Source organism: Callorhinus ursinus, unplaced genomic scaffold, assembly GCF_003265705.2.
Source record: "Callorhinus ursinus isolate GAN/ISIS: 27379988/994484 unplaced genomic scaffold, GSC_fseal_2.0 scaffold8, whole genome shotgun sequence".
NCBI classification, from domain to species: Eukaryota; Metazoa; Chordata; class Mammalia; order Carnivora; family Otariidae; genus Callorhinus; species Callorhinus ursinus.
Window position 1 is genome coordinate 70,648,567 of NW_027397070.1, and position 7,923 is coordinate 70,656,489.

Genomic DNA, 7,923 nt, shown 5'->3' on the forward strand with positions numbered 1-7,923 from the left:
GGCCCGCACTGCTGGACCCCGTCGCCGCTCATTGGTCGCTACGCTGCACCATTGTTACGTCACCAGCCGGTGGGCGGGGCGCCCGGCAGGACCCGCGGAAAAGTTGGGAGAAACTTGAGGGCGCGCGGGGGGCGGGGGGCGGGCGGACACGGGGCGGGGCTCCTGGAAAACCGGAGCCTCTAGAGAGGAAAGGCTCCCGGCGGCCGGGGCCCGGGAGGACGACTGGGGCCCACGCTCAGTGCGAGTCTGGGCGCGCGCGTAGGCGCCCCGGCTCCACGGACGGTGCCTTCCTCGTCACCCCAGGAGTCGTACTCCACCTACCCTTTGCACTGACCCTCTGTGACCTTGAGGGAGACCTCCGGGACTGCTTTCCCGGCTCTACATGGAGGGGTCAAGAGGCAGAGCTGTGACCCCTAAGGGCCCCAACTGCGTTCTGCCCGGCCAGGGTCGGGGCATCGGGAGCCTCGGCCCCTAGGCTGACGTTCCCCGGGAACCGGTGAATGGATGCCGACAGCTATTTATGAGCGCGTTCTGCGTGCCAACGCTGTGCTAAACATAATTGATTTCACTTCATTTTCACAACCGGTAGTGGTGGGAATTATAACCCCCCGTTCACAGGCCAGGAGACTGAGGCTCACGGGGAGGTGGCCTCCAAGTGAGGGGCAGCCAGCAGGGAAACCAGGTGCTTCCCCTACTTCTCTTCAGACATTTGTGGGGGATTGGGCCCCCGCTACCCCAGCCTCTTCACAAAGGGTCCAAGGTTTGGGGTGCCACACAGGCAGGTGCCCAAGGTCATTCTGATACCTCATCACATACCCCACCGAAGCCCTGCCCCACCTAGGCCCTCACAGGCCCGCACTGAAGCTCTCAGGGCCTCCATGGCCACCACCAGATTTAAAGAAACTAGGTCACTGGCCCCAGGGATCTGGGATCCACCTGCCTCACCTCAGCTCTCCCCTGCTGACCTCTCTGGGCCCCCGTTTCCCTGCATTTTGTCCTAGCTTTTTCCCATTCTGGCATCTCAGAGTATGACTGGGGGCGGGGACTGAATGGAGATCCTGGGGTTGACCATTGGCCTTTTGGAGCCCCCAGGCCCTGGGAGACATCCTAGGGAAGTGGTGCCTTAGGTCAACCACCTGGGGCTCAAGGCTCAAGCCTCCTTGCTTCCTTGTCCACATTCTTCCAGGGCTGGAGTTCCATCTCCGTGACTGTCGCTGGAATGAGGATGTGAAGGCAGCGTAGGTGGGTGCCGGGGTGTGCAGCTGGACTCAGGGCAGGTCTCTCTCCACCTCTCCACGCCCCCCACCTCATTCTTCAATTTGCCCTCCTCACTGGGATTCCTAAAGGCATCTTTCTAAAAGTCCATCTGATCTCATTTCTCCACCACTTAGAAGCTCCCTGTGCCCACGCGTTAACCAGAAAGACCACGTGGGGCAGAGGAAAGGCGTTCCCGGTGAGCCACAGCTGGACTGCAGAGATCTACTGGGAGGGGCTGGGCCTTGAGTGCTGGGGCAAGGAGCTCGGGTTTGTCCTGAGGATCTGGAAGTGAAGGCAGAAGGGGTTTGGAAGTCAGTTGGTTAGTGAAATATTTCAGGCATACAAAAATAATCATAATGAATGCCTGGTCCAGTTTAAGAATTAACAGGTGGATAAATCTGAAAGGCCCGCGTGACTGTCCTGCCCCCAGCCCAGCCCTGGGTCTTTCCCACGGCGGCTGCTAACATTGTAAGGCTGTCCGTCACGGCACCAGTCAGCCCTCCCTACCAGCGGCTTGCTCTCTTCTCCCAAGGTTCCTTTTAGACTCATCCTCAGGGCGACGTGCCGCTCTGGGTCGCTCTGGGTCGCTGAGGCACTTCCTGCTGGTGGGAGCTGTCCCCCTGTGCCTGGGCACATGTGTGGTCTCCCAGCACTGCTAGCTGTGAACGTCCTGCCTGTGCCTACCTGGGGCCCATGCTGGGGCCCAGACCCAGGGAGGAAGTGCCGAGGTAGGGTGTGACCCTCTGCCGCCCCTTCGTATGCCAGACTGCTTCAGGAACAGCGTGAACAGGGTGCAAAGGGGCAGCTTCCCTCAGGAAGGGAAGGATGGCCTTGAATGGGGGGAAGGGTGGTTGGAGCAGAAGGGAGTGGGCGGATGATGGAGAGACTGAGGAGGCCTGGGGTGGGGGGGACTGCCTTCTTGGTATGGGGTTTGACTTTTGACCCTTTTGTGTTCCCTCTGGAACCCAACCCCCAACCTACTCCCCTCTCTCCTGGGGGAGCTTGTCCCACAGGGCATCTGGGTGTGCCCAGGCAGGGAGGTAGAGTCAGTGAGGGCCTTGGGAGCCCAGTTCAGGGTGTGTGCTACAGGTAGAGGGAGGAGGGCAGGGAGCTTCCCAGGGGAGGAGGCTGGTGCCAAACATTCTGGGTTCTAACCAGCTACTCACCAGCTGTGGGTACTTAGGCGGAGTAATTCCACCTCTTATCTGTGAAACGAATCAGGTAGATTTTCAGATCTCAGAAGGAAGGGCAGGATTGGGCAAGGCCAGTATGTGAAATGGCCAGGACCAGGAAAGAGGATGGGGACCTCCTACCCCCTGCCCCCACCTCACCTGGGTCCTGGACTTCACCTGGCTGTGCTGGGCCACAGCCCACCTGGCCTCCAAGGGCCCGTTCCATGGGTGCTCTCTCCTGCCCCTCCAGCTTCTCCCCTTGGACGGCTGGGCTTGTCCCCACTTGTACTCGAGTTCAAGCTCTCCCACAGAACTCTCCACGCCATCCAACCAGTCTTTCAAGGCTTGGCTTGAGATGCCAGTACGGACCAAAGACAGGATAAAACCAAGGGAAGACAAGTGATATCCTGGGAACCAAAGAGTCCAACATGTGTAGTGAAAGACTGACAACTCAGAAGGTGTAAACATCTCCGGCAATCCAGTGAGAAAGACTAACCCAGGAGGAAAATGGGCGAGGGGCATGAATAGGCAATTCACAAAGTGGCCAATAAACACATGAAGGTCTTTAGCCTTGTAAGGAATCAGCAAACATATAGCAGGGTGAAGAATCAGGCCCTCACTCTCAGGCAGAGGAAGGGAAGGCACCTCCGAGGGCCCCCCAGCAGAGAAGAAGCACTTGAGTCCAGCAATGGGGGGGGGTAGGCATCTCATCCCACAGAAGTACTGGCCCACATGCCAACAAGTTCCATGTGGTTTCTGTTCACTTGCTTACTCCTTTCAAGTTTTATGAAAGAATTTAGACTGAATTTCATATCTTATGTCTAACTACTTCAGAATTCAGGTGACTACAGGCAACAAGGAGGTAGTGTGCCTGCTGCGTTTTTAACAGTGACAACCTGGAAACCACCTAGGTGACCGTCCAAAGGAGAATGGCTAAAATAATCAGGATTCACCCTTCCCAGCTCTGGTTTTTGCCACACAGCAGCCGCTCCCTGTGCCCCTGCTGGGCTTGAGGAGGCTGTGGGAGCCTGAAGCCTAGGGACCAACTCCCTTATATGCCCGAGACTGCGGTCTGCCCCCCAACCCTCTGCCCTCTGCCGCCCCCCACCCCCCCAGTGAGACAATTCCCATGGCATCCCTGGGTCCCTGTAGGATCTCTGGATCTGGCCGTGATGCATCTCGGGCGTTTTCATTAAATGAGCTGGTGAATTCTCGTTTGGGCAGAGGCCAGTTGGAGGCAGGGCTCAACCCTTGAGAAAGTCCCGACTCTTGAGAGTATTTACCCGGGACAGTGCCTGTGGTCCCAGCATAACTGCAATGACTGATGCACATACCAGTGTTATGGGGCCACTGGCAAAAACACAGAGCCTGAGCTCCTCATCTGTCTCCTCAAGCGGAGAGAGGAGTGACCTCGGCCACAGACAGCCATCCTAAGGAGAAACTGAGCTCTCACAGGGCACAGCTATGCGTGGTACAGAGCTAGCCCCAACAACTGAGCTGCCAGGATTCATTTTTAAATATTCCAACATAAAACTGTGGAAAGAAAAAACATACATATTGTTTGAAAAATGCTGGAAGCCACACACTGATCTCTCATGGGCAGTGCCTCTGGGGAGAGAAGCGGCAAAAAGGAGAAAGGGACCCTTTTCGTTTTTATTCTCTGTACCTTCTTTGTGGTTTGAATCTTTTGCAAGGGGTACATACTCAGATATTACTTGTGTAGTTAAGGTATGCTTTTTTTTTTTTTTTAAGTAATCTCTGCCCCCAACATGGGGCTTGAACTCATAACCCTGAGGTCAAGAGTTACATGCTTGACTGACTGAGCCAGCCAGGTGCCCCAAGATAAGTTTTTAAAGAGGCAGTTTCCATTGGCAAAATGCTGTCTCATGGCCGTTATGTCACTGACTTGCCCAGTAAGGTAGATTGGATTGTGAGCCCACTTTACAGGTAGGGAAACTGAGGCTCAAGGGACAGGGCTTTGCTCACAGGGGTGGAACCAATAAGCTTCATCTTGTCCCAAGAAGGGAAGGCTTTGGTTTCGTGAGTTCCAAGCCCCCTGGGGGTTTCCGGCTCCTTTGTGAGAGCTGATGAAAGCTGAGGCCCCTCCTCCTAGAGGTCTCTCCCACTCACCGAAGGGAGGCCTCCAACACAGGCTGGGGTAGTGGGTCAGGGCCCCCCCAACCCTGGCCAGGGGAGTCGGGCAGTCAGCCAGCACTTCTAAGCAGCTCCACTCATTAATGTATCCAAAAATGGGCGCTTAGAGCGTGTTCTGAGGACCAGAGGTGAGTGGGCAAGAGAGGCTTCCAGGAGGAGGAGGTTACCTGAGACGAGGAGGAGTCACATGCAGCCCCTGTGTCATCATCATGGCCCGTGGGCTCTGTGTTCAAACACTCTGACCCCACCAGTCTGCACTGCTCCACCCCACCTCCCAGGTCCAGGCTGCCCCCCACTCTCATGGCTCCATTCTCAGCCCCAGCCTCCTCCAGCCTGAGAGGGATCCTGTCAAAGCCATGTCAGCTGGGGCCCTCTTCGGCTCAGAGCCTCTTGGCTTAAAGATGCTGCCCATCTCCAACTAAAACCCCTGTTCTGCCTCAAGGCCGGACCCCCTCACATTCCACTGGGAACCTTGGCCGTCCCTGCTCAGGTCCCTTGGGGCCTTGCTCATGTGGTTCCCACGGGTCTGGACAGCTGGTACCCAGAGGTCTGCACATCCTCATTTCAGGTGTCACCTGACTAAAGGATCTCCCCCAGCCTCTCTGGGTCCCTACCACACTGTCCTGCACTCCTGGGGGGTTCTCCTCTGTCAGACCACAGGGAGGGGCCGTAGGTGCGCCATAAATGCTGATGACTAAGTGGAGAAGGAGTTGGGTGGGTCGGTGGGTGGGGCCAGGGCACCCCAGTGTGGGGGAAGCAGGCAGGGGTGGGAGCCTAGCAGGCCTGGTTGCCTGTGGGGAGTGTGGGCAGGTCCCGATGCCTGAGGTGCCCTGGAGGGCTGGGAGCAGGAAGTACGTGATTCATCCAGGCTGCACCAGAGTCCTTGCCACGAGGAAGCCCTAAGCACAAGGCCGAGATTTCAGCAGAGGCTCAGCCCAAGTGCAGACTGAAGGACACAGAGCTGGCTCCTCAGGTGGAGGCTAGGTCCAGCCCTGGGGACAGAGGTGACAGGAGGGGGAGTTGGCAAGCAAAGAAAGCAGTGGGGAAGGCTGAAGGTTGAGCTTGCTTCCTCCCCCAGCGCCCCCACCAAGGGCACAGTACAGCCTCCTGGCTGTGTGACCTTGAGAGTGTCGGTGCCCCCTAAGGGTCAAGAGGTATCTGGCTAAGCCCTCCGTACTGGGGCACCGACTCGCTGGACGCTGCACACCCAGGGCCATGGGCACAAGCACAGATCCCCATCGTCTGAGCCTTCCGCCTTATTCTCCACTAACCCGTCATGGGTAAAGAGTTCTGGCTTGCAGTGAAGCGAGGCAGAAGGGGACACTGAGGCCGTAGAGCCAGGCTTGGGCCAGGTCACCCAGCTCATTCTTAGTTAACAGCGGCCCCTGTGCGCCAGCTGAGCGTGGGAACACTCCCCCTTCCCAAGGCCCCCAAGCCGTGGGAGCCTGGATCCCTGCGTCCGAAGAAACCCTTTCTCCGTGGTGACTCGAGGGGAAACAAGTTCAGGGAGGCGGCGCCACTCGGCAAGGGGCCAAAGCAGGTGCATGGAGGCACCGGGACGTTGACTCGATTTGCGGCAGCCATCGGGTGCAAGGCTTGGGAAGTTGGGTCCCCGCGGCCTTGGGCAGGGGGCCAGGCACTGGCCGGAGCCAGTGTGGGCTCGGCCTCAGTTTCCCTGTACGCGCAGGGGACAAGAGCAAGCCGGGGTGCGGTCCCGTCCTACCAGCGCGCCCAGCGCCGAGCGCGGGCCGGCACCGCCCCCTGGCGGCCGCGCGCGTCTTCGCAGCCTGCAGCCGGTCCCGGGCCCAGCGAGGGTGCGGGGCCAGGTCGCCCGGGGGCAAGGACATCTGAGCGCCCTTCCCGGCGGCGGGGTCCGCCGGGTCTCCACCCCCGACACCTCACCCCGCTCGCCACTCGCTACGTGGCCTCCGCAAGCCTCTGGGTCTCAGTCTTCGCTGTGAAATAGCCACGATCCTGCCCACTCTACGCCTGCGGCTCTCCGCTGCCCTTGGGGCACTGGGCTCGCCCGCTCCGCCCCCTCCGCCCCCCCGCCCCCTCCCCCCCCCCCCCCCCCCCCGGTATCGGCCCCTCCCCCTCCTCATGGGCGGGGCTCGGGCCGGCCGCTGCCCTGACTCGCCAATCGGAAGTCCCGGGGCGTAGAGGGCGGAGCGGATTGTCCAGCTAGGAGGGGCGAGAAGCCGGGTGCGGGGGAAGGAGGGGAACGGGTTTCCTCTCCCCGCCCCTCCCCCGCCCGGGAGTCCTGGGACCCCGCGGGGCGCCGCGTGGGGAGGGCGGCTCTCCGGAGCGGAAGAGGCCGAGGGGCGCTTCAGTTTCCGGGTCTGGGAAGTGAGGCCGAGCGCTGCCGCCAGCCTCCCCCCGGAGTCAGCCTCAAGGCCGCCAGCCCGGCGTCTGCACCCCCATGGCCTGCAGGCCGCAGTGGCCCCGGGCCCAGCCTCAGCTGCCCCCCAGGGAACATACGTTCGCAGGAGCTGCGCCCGTCACCTGGCATGTTGCCCAGCCAGCCAGCGGCCTGAATGCGCCCCCCAGGGGCTTCCCTGACCCACAACGCCGGCCCCTTCTCTCGCCCTCCCCAGGTGCACTTTTACGAGCCTCTCGAGTGCCAAGCAGGCCCAGGGTTCAACATACCCGGCCCATGTCGTAGATGGATGCAGACTCTGAGACGAGAGCGGTCTGAGGAGCTCGCTGGCCACAGGGCACACGGCTGGGAAATGGCCGGCGAGGGGGGGGGGGTCCCCGCCATCCCTTGGGACCCGCTGCTGGGCCACCTCTTGTGTTACTGTGTCCCAAGCCCGTCCTTTGCTCCCACTGTGGGGACCCCCTCCGCCAGGACCCACCCTGGGGAGCCCACTGAGGGTCTAGTGCTCTCTGGACGGAGAGATGAGGGATCCCCAGGAAGCCTTTCCTTACTCGGCCTCCCCTTGCGCAATGGGGAGCCGCGGTACTCGAGGGCGGGGAGGGCCTTGTCGAGTGTCCTAAAGTCCTAGGCTTTTCTCGATGCCCACTGTGGCGGAGACACAGGAAAGGACTGGCGAGGAGGCAGGTCAGTAAGGCCCCGGGGGGCCTGAGAGGGGGTGGTTGGGAGAATTGCCCACCTTCATTGAAGAGGGATGGACAGTGAGTGAGGAGGAGAGCGAGCCCCGAGGGGCACATGAGCCTTCTACAGGTGTATCAGCTACCTACTGCTGTGAAACAAACAACCCCACAACCATGAGTGCTTTTTTCTCACAATTCTCTGGACCGACTGGTTGGTCCTTTTGCTTTATGTGACCTCAGCTGAGCTCACGTATACGGCTACAGTTAGCCAGAGGCTCAGCCGGGG

General features: G+C 60.1%; 1 protein-coding gene and 1 long non-coding RNA gene across 2 annotated transcripts in view; one reads left to right on the forward strand and one right to left on the reverse strand.

Moving 5' to 3' along the window:
* The window catches only part of ANKRD9 (ankyrin repeat domain 9), a 4,633-nt gene extending 3,179 nt beyond the window's left edge, over nucleotides 1-1,454 (reverse strand). Inside the window, exon 1 of the mRNA XM_073895907.1 lies at nucleotides 1,137-1,454. The gene's annotated coding sequence lies outside the window, so the exon portion shown is untranslated. The remainder of the gene's footprint in view (nucleotides 1-1,136) is intronic.
* LOC141373320 (uncharacterized) lies at nucleotides 392-3,967 on the forward strand. Its single transcript, XR_012379195.1, has 3 exons — nucleotides 392-682; nucleotides 1,187-1,242; nucleotides 3,264-3,967. It is a non-coding gene; the product is annotated as an uncharacterized lncRNA (long non-coding RNA).
* Nucleotides 3,968-7,923: the final 3,956 nt, after the last annotated feature.